At 51.6% G+C, this 23,337-nt stretch overlaps 1 non-coding gene across 1 annotated transcript; it reads left to right on the top strand.

Moving 5' to 3' along the window:
- The first annotated feature begins 18,741 nt into the window (after window positions 1–18,741).
- Window positions 18,742–18,816, top strand: TRNAG-GCC (transfer RNA glycine (anticodon GCC)). Its single transcript has one exon. It is a non-coding gene; the product is annotated as a tRNA-Gly (tRNA).
- Window positions 18,817–23,337: the final 4,521 nt, after the last annotated feature.

The following is a 23,337-nucleotide window of genomic DNA, read 5'->3' as shown; positions in this document are numbered from 1 at the left end:
GACCACGGTCACACAGCCCGGATAACCTACGAGAACCAATGAACTCTGACCGTGAAAGCCTTCAACAATATTCGGTATTGTCTACTCAGACCGGCAGCAGCTCTTCAGGCTCTCAGGCAGAGAAGGTCTTTCACATCACCTGCTCCTATGGTTGCCAGCCTCCAGGTACTAGCTCCCCTCCCCAAACCCTGCCCTCCTCAGGCTCCGCCCCCAAAACCTCCCTTTGGTGGCAAAGACGGACCTGGCAACCCTACCAGCTACCTGGTCCTTTTTAACTGGAGATGCCGGGAATTGAACTGGGGACCTTCTGCACACAAAGCTGAGGCTCTGCCACAGAGCCACAGTCCCTCCCTTAGTAGATGTGAGTCCTTTTTCCTGTCTTGGCCCCCAGAAGAAGGCTTGGTGGTCCATAAGGGACTAAGACAGTGAGAGCTTAACGTATAGAGCATGAGGCTAGTCCATGTTGAGTGGCGTGGCGTGGCCGAAGGAAGAGGCCCTGCAGCGGAGGAAGCGTTGAAGATGGCAGCATGTGTAATAGTGCCGTGCAATGGCTAGAGCGTCAGACTAAAGTTCTCCCCGGGCCCTAAAAAGTTCACGGAATTCTCTCTCAGCCTGGCCTACCTTGTAGGGTTGTAATCGGGGAGAGGATGCCACCGTCCCGAGCTCGTTGGCATAGAAACATGCTAGGGAAAGTGCCGGTTGGGATGGTTCCCTCTAAAGGCCTACCTTCTGGTTGCTTGCGTCAACGCGCGCACAAGATTTACTAAGAAGATCGCTGGCCGGGCGATCGGAACAAATCGGCATCATTCTGCCAGAACAACAACCGTGTCTGTGCGTGTGGGAGGGCTGCTGGGATGGAGTCAGAGCCTTGTGACCCGGTGAATAACATGTTTCCAGTGTCATCATGCGGAGAGGAAGGCTGGCAGGGTGATGTGCCTCTAATCGCTCGCTCCAGTGAAGGCATGCAGAAGAACCCACCTATCGGAGCCAGCGTGGTGTAGTGGTTAAGAGCGGTGGTTTGGAGCGGAGTACTCTGATCTGGAGAACCGGATTTGATTCCCCACTCCTCCACTTGAGCGGCAGCCTCTAATCCGGTGAACTGGATTTGTTTCCCCACTCCTACACACGAAGCCAGCTGGGTGACCTTGGCCTACTCACAGTTCTCTCAGCCCCACCTGCCTCACAGGGTGCCTGTTGTGGGGAAAGGAAGGGAAGGTGATTGTAAGCCGGTTTGATTCTCCCTTAAGTGGTAGAGAAAGTCGGCATATAAAAACAATTTCTTCTTTCTTCTTCTTCTTCTTCTTCTTCTTCTTCTTCTTCTTTCTTTCTTTCTTTCTTTCTTTCTTTTTCTTCTTTCTTTCTTTCTTTCTTTCTTTCTTTTTCTTCTTTCTTTCTTTCTTTTTCTTCTTCTTCTTCTTCTTCAAATGGGGGGGGTTTAGAACATGAGAGGGGGTCCTTGAAGTGGGACTCCACCCCCAGTAAGTATCAGGCAAGCGTTGAGACTCCGGTTTGCCCACATGAACATGTCTTGGATCGGGTCAGACCTTTCGTCCACACAGCCTGCCTTTGTTTACCTGGGAATCAGTTTGTCAGGGTCAGGGGTTAGAGGCATGTGGTGGCTGAGAGCCAGGGTTGCCAGCCCCCAGGTGGGGCCTGGAGATCTCCTGGAATTACAACTGATCCCCGGACGACCCAGATTTCAACATAAAACGAATTAAAACATTCAAAGCCACAATTAAAATGGCCCAATAAAAGTCCCTAAATAATACAAAAAGTCTGATGGCGCCCCCTAAACTGCAACACAGGGTTTGCTGCTGGGCGAACAGACAGATAAGCCCCCACAAGGTAGTAAAGGGGAGGGGGGAAACAGTGGTGGGTTGGGGAGGCCGGCATTCATAGAGAAAGAACTGTAGCTGGCCTGAACCGTAAGCCTGGCAGAATAGCTCTGTCTTGCAGGCCCAGCAGAACTCTTTAAGGTCCCGCAGGGCCCTGGTCTCACTGGAGAGGCTGTTTAGGGTTGCCAAGTCCCTCTTCGCCACCGGTGGGAGGTTTTTGGGGCGGGGTTTGGGGAGGGGAGGGACTTCAATGCCACAATTGCCAAAGCGGCCATTTTCTCCAGGTGAACTGATCTCTATTGGCTGGAGGTCCGTTGTAATAGCAAGGGATCTCCAGCTAGTACCTGGAGGTTGGCAACCCTAAGGCAATTCCCCCAGGCAGGGGCCAGGGCAGAAAAAGCTTGCAGCAAAGCTGGAGGAGTGTGTGTCAACCATGTTGGCAGGGAAGTCCAGATTGGTTATAGGGCTGCCAAATCTCCTGGAGATCTCCTGACATGACACCAGATCTCCAGACTATAGAGATCAGTTCCTCTGGACAAAATGGCAGCTTTGGAGGGTGGACTCTGTAGCATATTACCCTGCTGAGGTCCCTCCCCTCCCCAAGCTCTGCCATCCCCCAGCTCCACCCCCAAATCTCCAAGAATATTCCAGCCTGGAGTTGGCAACCCTAGATCATTGGTACAATTTTCCATGTCCTGGTGCCTCTGCAGCCATTTCCCCTCTCTGCCACCAGGGGGCGTTCCTCTTTGTAAAACTGGTAATAGTAATTTCAGTACAACTTTGTATTGATACTATTGATTTAATGACTGATTTATTTTGGTGCCGTGTGAACAGGTTAAAGTGATAGAAACAACTCTGACTACTGACAACAGTGATATGTTCTCCTGCTGGAAATGCCTGCTTTGGAGAGACCCCACCCAGGTCTCTCCCCAAACTCCGCCCTCCCCCAAACCTCTTGCAACTTTCCTGCCCATAGTTGTGTGTGTGTGTGTGTGTGTGTGTGTGTGGGTTAAGTACCGTCAAGTCGTTTCCGACTCATGGCGACCCTATGAATTAATGTCCTCCAAAATCTTTGACAGCCTTGCTCAAATCTTGCAAATTGAATTGGCAACCCTATTATCAGCTGACATTTTTACCATCATGCCATGGAAAGTTTCACCTACCCATAGTGTTTCCAACCTCCAGGTGGTGGCTGGAGATCTTCCGCTATTACAACTGATCTCCAGCCGGTAGAGATCAGTTTGCCTGGAGAAAATGGCTGCTTTGGCAATTGGACTCTATGGCATTGAAGTCCCTCCTGTCTTCAAATCCTGCCTTCCTCAGGCTCCGCCCCCAAAATCTCTGGGGAACCATTTTCTCCAGGGGAACTGATCTCTGTTGCCTGGAGATTAGTTGTAATAGTGGGAGATCTCCAGCCACCACCTGGAGATTGTAAGAACAACAGCACGTGGCTCAATCACAATCAATACAACTTCAAACAATTATGGTACTGAGACCTTCATTCATTTTCATAATTCAAACCAAAGGAATAATTCAACCAAAATACAACAAAACAATGTTTCAAAAGGAATTAAAGTTCATTCCTAGTTCATAGGAGGGTGCAATGATCCAAGTTCATAAACAAGAGTCAAACCCGACTTCCAGAAAAGTTCCTCCTATGAAGCCCGATATCCCTCGGTAGCCGTTTCTCCGGAACAGCCGTCTCTCCGGGAAAAAAGCAAAGAAGGTCCAAATTATGAATCAAAAACAAAAAGACGACACTTCTAGATAAGTGGTCGTTTCGCCTAAACGGCTTCTTCAGTTGTCATTAATTGTATTTCTCTTGGGGCATGTAGCCTCTAAAAATACATTAAAAACAATTGTATTACCAAATACATTTTTAATAAGCACACATATATTTATATATACACACATTTTTTTATATGTACAAAAAATCCTTCCAAGAATTTATTTTGTTTTTGATTCATAATTTGGACCTTCTTTGCTTTTTTCCCGGAGAGACGGCTGTTCCGGAGAAACGGCTACCGAGGGATATCGGGCTTCATAGGAGGAACTTTTCTGGAAGTCGGGTTTGACTCTTTTGTTTATGAACTTGGATCATTGCACCCTCCTATGAACTGGGAATGAACTTTAATTCCTTTTGAAACATTGTTTTGTTGCATTTTGTTTGAATTATTCCTTTGGTTTGAATTATGAAAATGAATGAAGGTCTCAGTACCATAATTGTTTGAAGTTGTATTGATTGTGATTGAGCCACGTGCTGTTGTTCTTACATACTTAGTTCTTGTCAGCATAGGTTTTGTGTTCTCTCTAGACCACTTGGAGATTGGCAACCCTAAGTGCACCCTCCAAAGCAGTCATTTTCTCCAAGGGAATCAATCCCTGTAGTCTGGAATTCTGTTGCCATTCTGGGAGATCTCCAGGCCCCACCTGGAGGTTGGCAACCCAGCCTGTATCGTCTCCTCAACACTGGAAGTAATGGTGTGTTTCTTGGGGGATTTTCCCCTTTCCTTCCATGTTGTAGGGTTGCCAAACTCCAGGTGGGGCCCGGAGAACTGGAATTACAACTGATCTCTAGACCACAGAGATCAGTTCCCTTGGAGAAAATTGCTTGCTTTGGAGGGTGGACTCTATGGCACGATACCCTGTTGCTTCCCCAAATCTCCAGGAATTTCCCAATCTGGAGTTGGCAACCCTATCTCTAGGCTGGAAAGGGGCACCGAGGATGCTCCAAACTCCCAGGCCGTGCAGGGGCAGAGGATCTAAAGCCTTCTGCTCGGCTCTCTGCCATTTTTGCACGATGCTCTTGCGAAATCCTAGATATCTGCTGCGGTTGCATAATATTTAAATTGATTTTGAAAAGCCAGGTCAGCATTTTGTGTTAACGATTAAACAAGATTTGAAACAGAAGGGCGGCGGGGGGGGGGGCAGAGAACAGCAGAGCAGCCCAGACTTGTTCGCTTGATAATAATATCAAGGAAAGGGGAAGAGGAAGAATTGGAAGAATGAAAGAAAAGAGGCCGCGCTTTTTGAGCCAGCAATGCAGGATGGCTTTGTTAACTGCTTGCATGGCAGGTCCACGGTGTAGTTGCCAACCTCCAGGTGGGGCCTGGAGCTCCCCCAGAATTACAACTGATCTCCTGGTGACAGTAAGGTTGTCAGGTCCCTCTTCGAAACCGGTGGGAGGTTTTTGGGGTGGGGCCTGAGGAGGGCGGGGTTTGGGGAGGGACTTCAATGCCATAGAGTCCAATTGTCAACGCAGCCATTTTCTCCAGGTGAACTGATCTCTATCGGCTGGAGATCAGTTGTAATAGCGGGAGATCTCCAGCTGGTACCTGGAGGTTGGTAACCCTAGGTGACAGTGATCAGTTCCCCAGGAGAAAATGGCTGCTTTGGAGGGGGGAGTCTGGTCCCTCCCTTTCTCAGGTTCCACCCCCATATCTCCAGCAACCTCCCAACTGGGATTGCCAACCTCCAGGTGGTGGCTGGAGATTACCCGCTATCTCCAGCCAATAGAGATCAGTTCCCCTGGAGAAAATGGCTGCATTGGCAATTGGACTTTATGGCATTGAAGTCCCTCCCCTCCCCAAACCCCACCCTCCTCAGGCTCTGCCCCCAAAATCTCCAGGTATTTCCCAACCCAGAGCTGGCAACCCTACTCCCAACATGGAGTTAGCAACCCTAGCTGGTGGTGGCCACTGCCTTCGACAGGGGCAATAGGGGCATTAGGTAAATTAATGGCGGAGAGCCCCACCTATAGCTAAGTGAAACTCCCTGATTAAAAGGTCATGCTGGGCGAGATGGACCTTTAATCTGATCCCATAGGGCTGGTGTTCTGGGACCAGCAGGTAAAATTGTGGGCCTGCTAGTGCCACGCTTTCCATAAAAAATAAGAAAAAGAACTACAATAACTAGAGCTGGCAACCCTATTGGAGTCCCCTGCTTTACCCTGTGAAGGGAAGGTAGTTGTAAGCCACTTTGAGACTCCTTACAGTAGGGAAAAGCAGGGTATAAAAACCAACCCTCCTCCTCCTCCTTTTGTGGCCAGGTTCTCGCTGAGCTCATAAACCTGCCTCTGGACTGTACCACTTTAAACTGCTGGTGGGGTTCGTGGGAGCCCTGCATGTAGACCACACCCCTCTCAGGTAGGCTTGCCAACTCTGAGTTTGGAAATACCAGGAGATTTGGGGGTGGAGAAGTGGAATAAATGTTTTAAATAAGTGAATAATGAATTGATAAGTGATGTATGAAATCTGGAGATCAATTGTAATTCCAGGAGATCTCCAGTCTCCCACCTGGAGGATGGCAACCCCACTAGAGTCAGGACAAAGACTGGTCCGGAAGCCTTCCCTCTAAAATGCTAGTTTTCTGGGTATGGGGAAAATTTTGAGCTGAGAAACAATTGATCGCATTAGCTTCCACCTGCTACATAAAAGACCCATCCCAGCCAACTGGAGGTTGGCAACCCTAGGAGCATCTCAGAGGGTAAATCATGTCCTAGTAGGGTCGCCAACCTCCAGGTACTAGCTGGAGATCTCCTGCTATTACAACTGATCTCCAGCCGAGAGAGATCAGTTCCCCTGGAGAAAATGGCCGCTTTGGCCATTGGACTCTATGGCATTGAAGTCCTTCGCCTCCCCAAACCCCGCCTTCCTCAGGCTCCACCCCCCAAAACCTCATGTTGGTGGCGAAAAGGGGCCTGGCAACCCTATGTGCTAGGTTTATTCACCGCTCCAAGGAACTCGCCAACAGATCTCCTGGCCCAGGGCTGCTTCAGTCTAGACTTGGGCTTGAAGCTCTCTGCTGTATTTCCTTTATTTGGAAATTAGTCTGTAAACAGAATCTGGCTCCTGACTCAAAAAGTCTCCATTCGGACCGTTCAGAAGCGTAAAAGGCCAGTTCCATGCCTGGAGTGGCAGGGCCGGGGGAGAATTGCTCAAACAAGAAATGCCCTCGGGTTTGGTCTCCGCTAAGGAACTGGTCTTCAGTACCAAGATAAAAATTCTTAATTATTAACCCACTGGTTCACGAAGGAGCCGCAGGTGTCAGGCCTCATAACAACACGTGGGTTATAACACTCGCAATGTACGTTGTGATCTTCCATCCGACTCGCTCTTCGATGCACATGGGGTTGCCAACCTCCAGGTGGTACTGGAGCAAAAGCAAAACCGCACTGATAGCTAAACCAATAAACCAATGATAGTCCATATGTATCCTTAATAACCATTTACAATAGATTGCAACCGTGTTACAATAAATATTTTGCAAGCAACAGTGGTCTCTTGTTGTCCTTATATACAATAAGCATAACTTGCTCTAAACATGAAATAGATACCATTCACATTACAAGGACAATGCATTTTAATATACATATAATTGTTCTTAATCATGTCCAAGCATTAAGTCGTGCCAAAGAATCGCCACAGTCTTTCATCAGCTTTCATAAATGGGGGAGGAGTCATGTACATCACCCTGAGTTCATTGAAGGAAAAGGGGGATTAAAATACACCATATAGATGTGAGAGGCAAGCCACCCATTAGTGGCAGACTGTGCAGTTGGAAATGGGATGTTTTCCCTTCATCTCCCGGGAGAACTGCCAATCACGTTTGGCTCCTTCCCTCTCCCTCTCTCTCCCTATATTTTGTGCAAACGGCACCTCTTGCCAGCTAAACAAACTGACATTGCATTTGACACGACTCTTTCGCCATCTATCAAAGATCTGGAGCAAGCGAAGAGGCGGGATTTATTTAAGAACTATATATATAAATCCCACCTGAGAGCCAGCTTGGTTTAGCGGGTAAGAGCGGTGGACTCTGATCTGGAGATCCGGGTTTGATTCCCCACTCCTCCACATGAGCGGTGGAGGCTAATCTGGTGAACCGGGTTGGTTTCCCCACTCCTACACATGAAGCCAGCTGGGTGACCTTGGGCTAGTCACACTCACTCAGCCCCACCTACCTCACAGGGTGGTACCTGTTGTGGGAAGGGAAGGTGATGGTAAGCCGGTTTGCTTCTTCCTTAAGTGGTAGAGAAAGTTGGCATATAAAAACCAACTTTTCTTCTTCCTCCTCTTCTTATTTCCTTAGACTCAACATATCTAAGTTGCTAGAACACAAAAGTGGAAAAGTCCTTGAGCAAAGTGAGGAGGAGGAGCAGATTACAAGCACGCAGTCCAATCTTCCAAAACCCTCCCCCAAATGCCCTCTGTCACCAAACCATCTTGCACGCCTTCCAAAATGTAGCCAACAAAGGCAAAGGCAATGGATTTCGGTTCATGATTTCTGGTACAACACATGGATCAGATGACTTTCCGGACGCACTCAAGACTGACAAATCAAGCCGATTACAGTCTGTGTCGCCCCTTTGCATCCTATCTCCCGTCTTTGCAACATCCCTCCCATCTTGATATAAGGACTCAGGGAATCTCCAATCCTGCTTGCATCTGACGAAGAGAGCTTTGACTCTCGAAAGCTCGTCCCCTGAAAATCTTGTTGGCCTTGAAGGTGCTCTGGGACTTGAATCAAGCTCTTCCACATGGCCACCCTCCCGAAACTATCTTCAAAGGGTGGAAAATGTGGGTTTCATACCGACAGTCGGCAGGACGAAGGCGTTTCCATTATCCTTGGCACCAAGGTGGTCTATGCATCAGGTAATATCAGGAGGGAAAAAGGAAAGTCGGCCTGCAAGAAGTTAAGAGCAGTCACAAAGAGACACTCATGTATAGTCTACCAGTCGGACCAGATCTGTCCTCTAAAGAACGTTGGATTTGTACATCAGGCGCAGAGTTGATGGCTATCATTCTTGGGAACTGGGAGACTCGTAGAAGCATAAATCTGTGGCTAGACGTAGGGCTCTAATCTTTTTCTGCTCCGACGATGATAGCAACAACGCTTGCAAAAGAGTTGGGTTTGTCATCACACGACGCTGTTCCTGCTTTTCATCCATTTACTGGATGTGATCATTTTCAGGATGCTCAAAACAGATGAAAAGGCCTGCGTAGGTTTCTCCCCAATGGGTACAACAGGGAAGGAGGCGTGCCCTGGATTGAAGATCACAGGGAGGGGCCCTTATGACTCTCCCACCAATCAAAGCTCTCCCGGTGGGCGCATGACAGAGGGCCTTTTTGGTGGCAGCCCCACAATGACAGAACCTCTCCAGGGAGGTGCAACCTGCCCCTCATATTTCAGTATGGTGAGCCAGCGTGGTGTAGTGGTTAAGAGCAGTGGTTTGGAGTGGTGGACTCTGATCTGGAGAACCTGGTGTGATTCCCCACTCCTCCACATGAGCAGTCGACACTAATCTGGTGAACTAGGTTGGTTTCTCCACACAAATACAAGAACCCTGCTGGGTGACCTTGGGCTAGTCACAGTTCTTTTAGAGCTCTCTCAGCCCCACCTATCTCACAGGGTGTCTGTTGTGGGGAGGGGAAGGTGATTGTCAGCCGGTTTGATTCTTCCTTAAGTGGTAGAGAAAGTCGGCATATAAAAACCAACTCTTCTTCTTCTTTTCTTTAGGTTTTAAAAGCAGTCCTGTGGACGTTGTGCAGAGCACCCGCAAAGATTTTAACATTGAAAAAAAAAGCATGATATTGCACGAAGACAATGAATAAATTAACGGCATTGTTGAGTTCGAATGCAATGGATCCAGTCATGGAAGCTCTTAAGTACCAAGCAAGGCCTGGCAGGAACTCACTCAGGATCCTATTTAGTTTTGAATCCCAGAATCAGTATCAACCACAAGAAACACATCCAGTTCTTCCTTTGCTGGGGTGCCATCCGATGCCCTTCTCTGCATTTAATGGGCACACACTCCCTTTCCTTGAACTCCCGTAGAAACAAATTCAGTTTAGTACAAATGTTCAGACTTTGGGTTGACACAACATTAAGATCTGATCTGATTTCGCACACACTGCCCTGATGGCCTTACTGGCATTTTTTAAATATTTAAAATGATGCCTGACATTAGAAGGAAGGGCGGCCCCTTAATAGGATCCTAAGGGCCTACTGAGATGAAAAGGTGGAGGTGGAAAGTACTGCCAAGTCCCAGCTGACTTAGGGCAACCTTGTAGGGTTTCCAAGGCAAGAGACAAACCCCGGTGGTTTGCCATTGCTTGCCTCTGCAGAGCAACCCTGGGCTTCCTTGGAGGTTTCCTAGCCAAGTACTAACCAGGGCTGACCCTGCTTAGCTTCCAAGGTCTGATGAGATCAAGCTAGCCTGAACCATCCAGGTCAGGGCAGACAAAAGATAGTGGTTTGCTATAACCTGCCTCTGGTTTGCTATAGTGGTTTGCTATAACCTGCCTCTGCGTAGCCATCCTGGGCTTCCTTGGTGGTCTCCCATCTAAGTATGAACCAGGGCCGACCCTGTTTCGCTTCTGAAATCTGACAAGATCAGGCTAGCCTGGGCCATCCCGGCCACAGCAGACAAACAGAGGTGGTTTGCCATTGCCTCTTCCCTAGAAAAAAGCTGCAGTGTTACCTGTCGGGAATGGTGTAGACCACTTGTGGGTAACTTTTCACAAGCGAGCCTTCCGGAAACCCGGTCGCGAAGGGCTCTTATGTCTTGCCAGGGAACACAGCAGGGCACTGCCAACGCCCCCCTCCCCAGCAGGGCCACTTTGCATGAGAACATAAGAAAAGCCCTGCTGGATCAGACCAAGGCCCATCAAGTCCAGCAGTCTGTTCACACAGTGGCCAACCAGGTGCCTCTAGGAAGCCCACAAACAAGACGGCTGCAGCAGCATTGTCCTGCCTGCGTCCCACAACACCCAAGATAATAGGCCTGCTCCTCTGATCCTGGAGAGAATAGGTATGCATCATGACTAGTATCCATTTTGACCAGTAGCCATGAATAGCCCTCTCCTCCATGAACACGTCCACTCCCCTCTTAGTAGCCATCACCACATCCTGGGGCAGGGAGTTCCACAATTTAACTTTGCCAGTTCATGATCCAATGCAAGGGAAGTAAATACCCATTGAAGTCAAAGGGATTTATTCCAGACGGAAGTCAGGGCAAGAGCTGCAGTGGTCATAAATGGGGTTAATCAGTAGGTCACACCTAGGCTTGCCAACTCCAGGTGGGGAAATTCCTGGAGATTTGGGGGAGGAGCCTGGGGAGGGACCTCAGTGGGGTACAATGTCTTAGAGTCCGCCCTCCGAAAGCTGCCGTTTCCTCCAGGGGAACTGATTTCTGTAGACTGGAGATGTTATAATTCCAGGAGCTTTCCAGGCTCCACCTGGAGGTTGGCAACCCTGGAAGAGGAACATGGGACTCAGGCAGCCAGGCCCATGACCAGAAGAGGAGGGGTTGTGGCTCTGTGTCAGAGCATCTGCTTGGCATGCAGAAGGTCCCACATTCAATCCCCGGCATCTCCAGTTAAAGGAACCAGGCAAGTAGGTGATGTGAAAGGCCTCTGCCCAAGACCCTGGAGAGCTGCTGCTGGTCTGAGTAGACAATACCGACTTTGATGGACCAAGGGTCTGGTTCAGTATAAGGCAGCTTCATGTGTTCAAAAGGGGGCCAGTGAATCAGTGGCATATGTCCCAAGACCCATCCCAGACACTGGCAAAGACCTCCTCCCCCACAGCCCCGGTGGCAGGAAAGGCCCCTCTGTGACCACCCCCCCAGGAGCAGACCAGATATCACAGAGGTCTTAATACAAAGCAGCCTAGTGCCACGCCCCACCACCTGAGCCGTAAAACAGCTTTGCCTCTGGGCTAGACAGGATCAGATAATCCAGGAGGCACAACTGTTAGCCCAGCTCAGAGGTTCCTTTTTTTGAAAAGCGCCAATTCTGTGCAAGGCGCTGTGCTGGACATGTGCCGTCTTGCCTGGAGAACTTCTAGTGTACCGACGACAGTATTTACTCAAATGCAAGGCTAGGCTTTTCCATCCAGGTACGTCCGCAGCACTGGAACAATCTCCCTTGCGAGGTGGTGGATTTTTCCGCTGGAGGCCAGTGAACATAAGAAAGGCCCTGCTGGATCAGACCAATAAATAATATCTACTTGTCAGGGATATTATAGTTGTAGTTTCTGCGTTGGCAGGGGGTCGGACTAGATGACCCTGGCGGTCCCCTTCCAACTCTGAGATTAAATACATAAAGTGTAGTCTTACATTTGCACACAAGTTACAATTATGTCCGATAACATTTTCTGTGCTTTTACAGCATTTTTAAGGAGGTCATCTTCCCTTCGAGTAAACAGTACTTTTTACCGCGGGGTCCCAATTCTTGTCTGAGCTGCTGTGCTTCAAGCAGGAGCTCACGGTGGTTCAACGGTTCTCTGTACAAAAATATTCCATGCATGTATATATGTATACAGCAGTGTGTATATATCTGCACAGATGGAACATTATTTCCCATGACCCCATCCCCATAGCCTGAAGTAGTCCAATCCATACACAAGATGACCATCGTAAGGTTGCCAACTTCCAGGTGGAGCCAGGAGATCGCCTGCTATTAGAACTGATCTCCAATGACCAAGATCAGTTAGTTCTTTCGGAGGATATGGCTAAGTTGGAGGCTGAGGTCTACGGCATTACACCCTGCTAAGGTCCCCTTCCCCACCCCCCTCCCCGGACACCCTCCCCAAAAATCTCCAGGTATTTCCCAACGCAGAGCTGGAACTCCTATTGTAGCGGCAGAATTGGGGAGGGGCCATGGCTCAGAGGTAGACCCTTTGCTTGGCATGCAGAAGGTCCCAGGTTCAATCTCTGGCATCTCCAGTTAAAGGGACTAGGCAAGTAGGTGATGTGAAAGACCCCTGCCTGAGGCCCTGGAGTTCTCTAATGCAGAATCCTCTAAATTCTTTGGGGTTTGAAAAAGCTGGACTTGCATACAGAAGGTTCCAGGTTCAATCCCCAGCATCTCCAGTTAAAAAGACCAGGTAGTAGGTGATGTGAAAGGCCTCTGCCTGAGACCCTGGAGAGCTGCTGTCGGTCTGAGCAGACAATACTGACTTTGACAGACCCAGGGTCTGATTCAGCATAAGGCGGCTTCACGTTCGTGCGGATCTACGGTGCGAACATCACATCTAAAAAAGCCCTTGAACACATGGAAGCTGCCTTATACTGAATCCAGTGAAGTCAGTATTGTCAGTGTTGTCTACTCAGACCGGCAGTGGCTCTCTGGGGTCTCAGGCAGGGGTCTTGCACATCACCTACTTGCCTAGTCCCTTTAACTGGAGATGCCAGAGACCGAACCTGGGACCTTCTGCATGCCAAGCAGATGCTCTGTCTACCACTTAAATCAGAAGAGTTTCCATATAGACATTAGGAAGAATTTTCTAACGGTTAGAGCGGTTCCTCAGTGGGACAGGCATCCTCGGGAGGTGGTAAGCTCTCCTTCCCTGGCGGTTTTTAAGCAGAGGCTAGATGGCCATCTGTCAGCAATGCTGATTCTATGACCTTAGGGAGATCATGAGAGGGAGGGCATCTTGGCCATCTTCTGGGCATGGAGTAGGGGTCACTGGGGGTGTCAGTGGGTGGGGTAGTTCGGAATGTCCTGCATTGTGCAGGGGGTTGGACTAGATGACCGTGGTGGTCCCTTCCAACTCTATGATTCTATGAAGTATAATGTAAGAAAGGACTTGTTCATTATGGAAGCACCAATAAATATATCTGGGTGCGTGTGGGGGGAGGCAGTTGTGAATTTCCTGCATTGCTCAGGGGGTTGGACTAGATGACCCAGGTGGTCCCTTCCAACTCTATGATTCTATGAAGTATAACGTAAGAAAGGACTTGTTCATTATGGAAGCACCAATAAATATATCTGGGTGTGTGTGGGGGGAGGCAGTTGTGAATTTCCTGCATTGTGCAGGGGGTTGGACTAGATGACCCAGGTGGTCCCTTCCAACTCTATGATTCTATGAAGTATAACGTAAGAAAGGACTTGTTCATTATGGAAGCACCAATAAATATATCTGGGTGTGTGTGTAGGGGAGGCAGTTGTGAATTTCCTGCATTGTGCAGGGGGTTGGACTAGATGAACCAGGTGGTCCCTTCCAACTCTATGATTCTATGAGCCACAGCCCCTCCCAACGCGGGTACGGCGCCGCCTTCTCCAAGCCCTTTAAGCACAACCTTTGCCTCGCCCCCCAACTCTTTTTTTTGGGGGGGGGGGAAAGCTGTGGGGGGGGGGTCTCCCCGCGAGCTCCGCTCGGCCGCCCCAGCGAGACTCCCTCTCTCCCTCTTACTGAAGATGGCGGCTGCAAGCGAGCGGCAAAAGGCCGGCTTCCCCCCTCCCCTCCCCCTGCAGCCCGGCCCTCCCTCCGGGCTCCGCCGCCCACCCCTCTCCCCCTCGAGGGCCGGGAAGGGGGGCGTGGCGCCTCCGAACGCCGCCGACCTTTTTTTTTCGCCCGGCGGGCCAATCAGCGCGCGAGCCGGCTCCGGGCAGGGTTCCATTTCGGAATGTTGATACAGCGCGGCGGCCAATGGGCGCGCGGCGAGAGGGGAGCGGGCGGCGCGCGCGTGTCCCTCGCCCGCCCCGACGGCTCCTCCTCCCCGGCTCTGCCTTCGCAGCCCGGCTGTCTTGCACGAGCCCCGGGGGGGGGGGCGGAGGAGCCAGCGCGGGAGGGCGGGCAGTGGGGGGCGTGGCGCGGGGGGAGCCGCTGGCCGGAGGGAAAAGCCGCGCAGGCAGCGCGGGGGCGTCCGCCGGCGCCGTCTCCCCCGAGGAAGGGGCTCGATCCCGCCCCCAACCCCCCCTCCCGCCTCGGTGCACCCCCCCCTCCCCGCCGATGGAGCCCAAGCCGCGCCTTTTCAAACGCGCGGCCTCCCCCGCCGGCGGCCGGATCTGCTCCCCGCCGCCCGGCTTGACGTCGGCCGGCCCCTGCTGCTGCCCCTCCGACGGCAGCCCCCCGGCCGCAGGCTTGCACTGCGGGCTGATCGCCCCCTGCAAGCCGCCGCCGCCGCCGCCGCCCTCCTCCTCCTCCTCCGCCGGCAACGCCGTTTACACGGTGCTGGTGGGGGACGCGTCGCTCCGGAGGAGGAGCCGGCGTCGGAGCTGCGAGGACGGCGAGGCCAGGAGCCCCCCCGGCGGCAAAGGGCGGCTGCAGGTTTGGCAGAAGGTAAGAAAAAAAGTGGTGGTGGTGGAAAGGGGGGGGGAGAGGGGCTGCGATCCGGGGACGGCCGCGCGCCGGGCTGTCGGGGCGGCCGGCGGGTGGGTGTGTCCCTGCCGGGCCTGCAGCGGTGGCGGCGAAGAGCTTTAGGGACTCCCCAGCTGGGGGGGAGGGCGAAAAAAACACACACACGGGGTCCCTCCAAAGTGGGGGGGGGGTCTGCCGGTCTCCGCCCTCGGGGGGCCGGGGTCTTTCCTCGCTGGGGGGTGGGGGGAGAACTTTCTGCCAAGATCAGCGCAAGCGGGCGGGAGGGCGGCGCCCCGTCGGGCCGGGAAGTCGGCTCGGCTCCGGAGGAAGCCGGGGGGGGGGGTCTCCTCCCGAGTAAGCCCGCCCGCCGAGGGTCGCGGCGTGCGGGGGGGGGGGGATCCGGCGGCGCGCGCGGCCGGCGGTCCCTGCCCCGGGGCATGCCCGGCTTTGCGTGGCCGCGCCGTCCGACTTTCGCGGTTCCCTCCCGGGAGGGGGGCCCGGGCTTGGGGGGGGGCTCCTCTCCCCCTCCCCCCCCTCCCCCCCCTCCCCCTGCAAAAGATGGCGCTGCTTTTGCTGCGCTGAAAGTTTTGCTCGAGGGGGCGGGAGAGGAAGCCGGGCCGGCCCCGCGGCCGCCTCCCGGCCCCGCCCCGCCCCTGCCAGCGACGGGCCGTCAATCACTCCCGGCGAGAGGGGCGGGGCGGGAGGCTTGGCCGGCCCCCGGGGGGGGGTGGTCGACGGGGCGGGCGCGGAGGGCGGGGCTTCGAGGGGGCGCCGGTCGGAAGCAGAAGCCTTTGGGCTGCACGGGGTTTATGAGACGCGTGTGGATGAGGATGGCCATTCCTACATGGAAAAGATACGGAAGGATTAAAAAAAAAAAAATTGGGCAAACCTGTTGGGATAAACTGGCAAAAATGGATTTTACTATTTTAGTTAGTGAGTTGCAGAAACAAGTTTTGTTACTTTTTTTTATTATACTGTTAATGGAGATTTTTTTAAACTGTTAAGACCTTCGGAAGTCTAGTGATGGGTCACTTTTTAAGGTGGGTGGAGAGTCAAAAAGGTTTTTTTTTTGTTTTCTGAACTTTACAGTTTTGTAATTATGAATGTATTAATGAGAGCATATGATCGATAGTCTTTTGTATTTCTTATTATTGTATTTGTTTGTGTTTGTTTTGTTTAATGTTATAAATATATATATTTATATAAGTTATATATATATAATGATATATAATGATATAGATCAGTGGTTCCCAACCTTTTTTTGACCAGGGACCACTAGGACTTTTTTGTTGGGTGCAGGGACCCCAAGGTTCAAAATAAAAATTCTGAGAATTTGAAAATAAACTTTAATCATAACTGTTAGTTAAACATTAAACTTAGAATAATATTTGAATATATATTTTTATAATAGAGAACTTTTAATTGAAAATATTAATTTATTATGGCTTTATAACTTTGTTTCGCGGACCTTAATTTAGTTCTCGCGGACCCCTGGGGATCCATGGACCCCTGGTTGGGAACCAGTGATATAGATATATATATATAATGATAGATATATAATGATAGATAGATATATAATGATATACACACACACACACATATATAAAAGGAGCAACAGGAAGCAGACTGGGGGGCTTGTTTGGGGTGGGGGGCTGGACGCAGGGGGAGGGTGGGGGCCGGATCAGTGCAAGCTTTGACCCAGCGACGTGCGTTAGTGCTCTTCCGGGCTGGGGTTCGAATCCCCGTGCGCAAAAGTTACTTTATAAACAGCAGTGGTTGTTCTCCCCCCCCCCCCCCCACAACCCAGTTAATGTGGCTGGCTTGCTCCCCCACAACATCCGGGATGCTTCTGGGGCTTTGCCCGAACCTGTCAGCTGGGTCACCTGTTACACTGGCGATCCTCCCCCCCCCCTTAACTGTGCCCTTTCCAGTCAGCTCTTGCTTGCCTGTTAGAGGAGGGAGAGGGGATCGCGCCCTCCCTGCAGCCTTCCTGCTTTGAGCCAGCGTGGTGTCGCGGTTTAGAGCAGTGGTTTGGAGTGGTGGACTCTTAAACTGGAGAATCGAGTTCGATTCCCCACTCCTGCACATGAGTGGCAGAGGCTAATCTGGTGAACTGGATTTGTTTCCCCACTCCCACACATGCAGCCAGCTGGGTGACCTTGGGCTAGTCACAGCTCTTTCAGCCCCAGCTACCTCACAGGATGTCTGTTGTGGGGAAGGGAAGGTGATTGTAGGGCTGTGGCTCAGTGGTAGAGCTTCTGCTTGGCATGGAGAAGGTCCCTGGTTCAATCCCTGGCATCTCCAGTTAAAGGGACCAGGCAGTAGTGACCGACCACTACCTGAGATTTTGGAGAGCCGCTGCCAGTCTGAGTAGGCAATACTGACCTTGATGGACCAAGGGTCTGATCCAGTATAAGGCAGCTTCTTGTGTATGCCGTTGGAATGACTCTTCCAGGCAGCTCTGAGAAACGGGCTGACCGATGCCATAGCAGAAGCCAGGAAGGGCTAGGCATTGGGCATGGACTAGCGATTAGACCTCAAGCAGCCCCGCCCCCCCCCCCCCCGGGCCTGAAGCTCAGCCTCAAATTTTGAGGCTTGGCAAGATCAGGTGAAGCCTGGGCCATCCAGGCCAAGGCCAAGACGTTCAGAATTGGTTTGCCATTGCCTGCCTCTGAGCTGTGACTGTGGACTTCCTTGGTGGTCTCCCATCCAAATACTACCCAGGGCCGACCCTTCTTTGCTTCTGAGATCTGATGAGATCGGGCAAACTTCGGCCATCCACGTTGGGACTTGGACCTAATTCACACATGCAGGAGATGGTAGAATGGGAACACAGGTGGTAAATTTTGGTTTCCCCCCCTTTCCTTACAAATGTCCATGCACATAGAAAATCAGCGCCGTTGAGAGAAAGGTCCCATCCTCTTTCTTGTCTTGCTGTCCTGGTTTTCTGTTAGCAGGGTGGTTGTTTTTTTGTTTTTGTTTTAAAGAACAGGGGGAGTCTCCCAACACATCCTGGTAGCAAAGCAGGGAGGGTCCGTGGCTCAGTGGGAGAGCATCTGCTTGCCATGCAGAAGGTCCCTGGTTCAATCCCTGGCATCTCCAGTTAAAGGGACCAGGCAGTAGTGACCGACCACTACCTGAGATTTTGGAGAGCCGCTGCCAGTCTGAGTAGGCAATACTGACCTTGATGGACCAAGGGTCTGATCCAGTATAAGGCAGCTTCTTGTGTATGCCGTTGGAATGACTCTTCCAGGCAGCTCTGAGAAACGGGCTGACCGATGCCATAGCAGAAGCCAGGAAGGGCTAGGCATTGGGCATGGACTAGCGATTAGACCTCAAGCAGCCCCGCCCCCCCCCCCCGGGCCTGAAGCTCAGCCTCAAATTTTGAGGCTTGGCAAGATCAGGTGAAGCCTGGGCCATCCAGGCCAAGGCCAAGACGTTCAGAATTGGTTTGCCATTGCCTGCCTCTGAGCTGTGACTGTGGACTTCCTTGGTGGTCTCCCATCCAAATACTACCCAGGGCCGACCCTTCTTTGCTTCTGAGATCTGATGAGATCGGGCAAACTTCGGCCATCCACGTTGGGACTTGGACCTAATTCACACATGCAGGAGATGGTAGAATGGGAACACAGGTGGTAAATTTTGGTTTCCCCCCCTTTCCTTACAAATGTCCATGCACATAGAAAATCAGCGCCGTTGAGAGAAAGGTCCCATCCTCTTTCTTGTCTTGCTGTCCTGGTTTTCTGTTAGCAGGGTGGTTGTTTTTTTGTTTTTGTTTTAAAGAACAGGGGGAGTCTCCCAACACATCCTGGTAGCAAAGCAGGGAGGGTCCGTGGCTCAGTGGGAGAGCATCTGCTTGCCATGCAGAAGGTCCCAGGTTCAATCCCTGGCACCTCCAGTTAAAAGGGACTAGGCAAGTAAGTGAGGCAAAAGACCTCTGCCTGAGACCCTGGAGAGCCGCTGCCGGTCTGAGTAGACAATACTGACTTTGATGGACCAGGGGTCTGATTCAGTATAAGGCAGCTGCATGTGTGTTTGTGTGTGTTCATGTGTCCTCCTCCACCCACCGTTCAGTAGATTAAACAGGCCTGGCTAGATGGTTTGTCCGGTCCTTTCCTCTTTTTTAAACAAGCGGCCTTGGCGTAAGGTGTTTCCATTGCGCTGCTACAAGTGAGTTCGTGCCAACGTGTGCCCAGTCAACAGGCAGGGAATGCTTGCATGGGAGGCCGGTGGTGCTTGCAAGGAATCTGTAGAGTGGAGCAAGGGGACAGGCCAGGAATGTGCGGGGTTGCGGGATCAGTGGCCAACAGGACAGCGAGGGAGGCTGTGAGAAGAAGGCCTAGAAGAAGAAGAGTTGGTTTTTATATGCCGACTCTACCACTTAAGGAAGAATCAAACCGGCTTACGATCGCCTTCCCTTCCCCTCCACACGGTTCACCAGATTAGCCTCTGCCGCTCATGTGGAGGAGTGTGGAATCGAACCCGGTTCTCCAGATCAGAATCCACCGCTCTTAACCACTACACCACGCATGTCGTCATGTAAAAACCAACTCTTCTTCTTCTCCTTGGTGCGTCTTTGCCAGTGACTTCTGCCTGGTTGGGAGAATCGGCTTCCATGTTCGAATCAGGCCTGTTGGCTCGGAGAGGGTTTTCCCGGCTGGGGTGACCTGCAACTTCGGCTGAAATAGGAATGAGCTTGTGAGCTGCTTTGGTGTGCCACCTGCTCTGTTTATCTAAGATAAAGCCAGGCACTCTGGCATTCGGAGACCGGTGGCAACAGCTGGCGCTGCCTATTTGTATGCAGGGGAAAAGTCTTAATACCAGCTCGGGTGCAGCGGCAGGTAGATATCCTGAGCGAGGCTGGGTGCAAAGGGCGGACATCTTGTTGTGCAAGTGGGTTATGTGGAGCACAGAACACATGTTCTGCATGAAGAAGAAGAAGAGTTGGTTTTTATATGCCGACTTTCTCTACCACTTAAGGGAGATTACAATCACCTTCCCCTCCCCACAACAGACACCCTGTGAGATAGGTGAGGCTGAGAGAGCTGTGACTAGGCCAGGGTCACCCAGCAGGCTTCATTTGGAAGAGTGGGGAAACCAACCCAGTCCACCAGATTAGCCTCTGCTGCTCATGAGGAGGAGTGGGGAATCAAACCCGGTTCTCCAGATCAGAGTCCACTGCTCCAAACCACTGCTCTTAACCACTACACCAACAAGTGGTAGATTTCAGATTTTAAAAAACATATTGAAACAAGCCCCCCACCCACTGCTCTGTGACACTGTCGTATGGGTGACAGTGGGCCTAAAGGACGCGACGGCGCTCCAAAAGATGGCAGCTAGAGTGACTCTGGATTCGCTACCCGCCTCTAGTGTCAAGCTTTTCTGCTTTATTCCAGAGCCCCACCCACTGCAATGGAAAGGCGCTTTGGGGAGAAGCGGAGCCAGCCAACGGTCGACCGAGGCACCTCTCGGATCCCTTGGTGCTAAAGCGACAGGAGGAAGAGACGGCAGCGCTGCGGATCCTGGACCAGGCGCCCCTGCACCATTCGGCTTACATCCCAGTGCCCAGGCAAAGGTAGGCTCTTTTTTGGGGGGGGGGTGGAGTACTTGGCAATCGTGCTCTGGAACTCAGAATTGCAGGGCCTTATCGGATCTGGCCCCCCAAAAGCATCCAGTGGATTTTTTTTTGCGTTGGTGGGAAACCTTTGGGCACAGGCTTAAATGCAATATTTCCCTAAGAATTCGCTGGACGGCTGCTGCAGATAATTTTAAGAGTTTGCTTGTCAAAGGCATTCCCTCCCGTTCCTCCGTTCTGCGTACACGAACGCTTGTTTGTGTGAAGTCTGCTTGCTCAGCAGAGTATCCATGTACAAGGTTTATCTTCTGCATTTTCAGTTCTGAATAGCGTGAACCTCAGGTGTGGCCTCTTTAGCTCCATTGCTTTAGTCAGTGGTCGTGTATGCATGGGTACTTTCACTCTCATTCACTCCCGGTCTGTCAAGGTTGTTCCTTGGAGTTATGCATGAGTTTTCCATCCATTAGAGATGACCTCACTGCCAGCCCTCACAAATCCCGGGACTTCCCGTTCCTCTGTTAACCTGATTCTTCCCTCTCCTCTGAGCTCAGCCCGGGTGAAATCCCCGTGCATAAGGCAAAGTGCGGGACACGGAAGCTTGGTTTCTCTCATAGCCACTTACAAAGCAGCGTGTAAAGAGGATGGGACGCAAATGCTTCCTGCTACCTCTGAGCTCTTTCTGAGCATAAGAAAGGCTTTTTAAAACTCAGGCTTGGATTTCTCCCCCCCTTTCAGATTGCTCCTTTTTTTGTTGTTGTTCTTCAAATGCTTTTTTATGTGGCAATTGGGTTGGGGGGAGTTTTCTCTCACAGTAAGCTGCACAAAGTAAGCCAATTACAAAGCAGCATTTCAAGGGTAGGGGACTTGATTTGAGCTTGGAGACTGCTGGTGCAGAGATTCCCAACAGGAAAGTGTGGGTCCAGCCAGCAACGAACCTCAGGTAAAACTCCCATGCATACATGACCAGTGAGGGAAGTAGAGAGACCATTTGTCTGCTCCAGCATCAATTGTGGCTAGAATCTGACGGGATGCAGAAGGGTGGTCGGTCTTATCTTGGGCATGGGGGTATAGCTGAGCGGCTGTCTTCACTGTTTTGCAGCTGCCGAGGTCCTCCCTTTGATCCTTGGGGCTGTTTCTGGCCACAGTGGGGCAAGAGGGGCTGTGGCTCAGTGATAGAGCATTGGTGAGGGGCCGTGGCTCAGTGGTAGAGCATCTGCTTGGCATGCAGAAGGTCCCAGGTTCAATCCCCGGCATCTCCAGTTAAAGGGACTAAGCACGAAGGTGATGGGAAAGACCCCTGCCTGAGACCCTGGAGACCCGCTGCCGGTCTGAGTAGACAATACTGACCTTGATGGACCAAGGGTCTGATTCAGTATAAGGCAGCTTCATGTGTGTTCAAGAGACGCCGCTCATCCGCTTTGGAATTTGCGCCTTTTTCGGCGTCTCCCAGAACGCTGCAGAAATGCCAACTGGCTTCCGGCCAGGACTGATAATTACCCTCCCACTTCATCCTAATGATGCTGCGGTTTTAAAATTATAGTGATGTTTAGCATTAATGTACCACTTTGAGAATGTTCAAAGGAGCTCGTGCAGGGAGAAAATATCTTGCTGCTATCGGGAGTGGACGGGCCATTTAACTTACTAGGAAAGGTGGGTTGCTGCCCTGGAGGGCCACTAGGGGGCAGGAGCGAGCAAATCGGAGACCCCGCAACTCCTGCTGGCATGGGGGGTGGGTGGGGCTTACACCATTTGGGGGAAATGGTGATTGGCTCGTCAGTGACCTCCTCCCACACTGTCATTGGTTGGCGGCAGTGCTGGAGAAGAAGAAAAAGAGTTGGTTTTTATATTCCAACTCTCTCTACCGGTTAAGGGAGACTCAAACCGGCTGACAATCCCCTTCCCCTCCCCACAACAGACACCCTGTGAGGTAGGTGGGGCTGAGAGAGCTGTGACTAGCCCAAGGTCACCCAGCTGGCTTCATTTGGAGGAGTGGGGAAACAAACCCGGCTCTCCAGATTAGAGTCTGCCATTCATGCAGAGGGGTGGGGAATTGAACCCGGTTCTCCAGATTAGCATCCGCCGCTCATGTGGTGGGGCGGGGAATCAAACCCAGCTCTCCGGATTAGAGTCTGCTGCTTCAAACCACTGTTCTTAACCACTGCACCATGCTGGCTCTGGTAGCAGTGGGAGAGCCGGTCTGAGCTGATTGGGGCTTGCAGTGAAGCAAGGACGGCTCAGGTTGGCTTGCTCCTGAACTAATTTACCCTCCCAGTCTGGGATCCTTCCAGCGACCCTGGAAGGTAGGCCAGAGGTGGTGTTCCCCACTTTGAGGATGACAGGAAGACAAAGCTCCCAAAAAGCAGGGCTTTGCCTAAGTCCATCTTAGTGAATTTGAAGCTGAGGGGAGATTTGAACTGGGGGCTTGCTGTTCAGGCACTGGCTACATCTGCTTTCTGTGCTGCGAAGGAAAATGTCCTGCCTTGAACGCTGGGGACAGATGCTTGAAAGTTTGCAGGCCCTGCCTGGTGAACTCTGAGGATCCACATAGTTAAATTGTGGAACTCCTTGCCCCAGGATGTGGTGATGGCTGCCGACTTGGAAGGCTTTTAAGAGGGGAGTGGACATGTTCATTGAGGAAAGAGGGCTATCTGTGGCTAGTAGTCAAAGGGGCTACTAGTCATTATGCATACCTATTCCCTCCAGTATCACAGGAGCATGCCTATTATGTTAGGTGCTGTGGAACGCAGGCAGGAATGATGCTGCTGCACTGGTCTTGCTGGTGGGCTTCCTGGAGGCACCTGGTTGGCCACTGTGAACAGACTGCTGGACTTGATGCACCTTGGT

The sequence above is a fragment of the Euleptes europaea genome, chromosome 2, assembly GCF_029931775.1.
Source record: "Euleptes europaea isolate rEulEur1 chromosome 2, rEulEur1.hap1, whole genome shotgun sequence".
Taxonomy (NCBI): Eukaryota; Metazoa; Chordata; class Lepidosauria; order Squamata; family Sphaerodactylidae; genus Euleptes; species Euleptes europaea.
The sequence above is the reverse complement of the archived record's forward strand: the minus strand, read 5'-3'. Positions and strand labels throughout refer to the sequence as shown.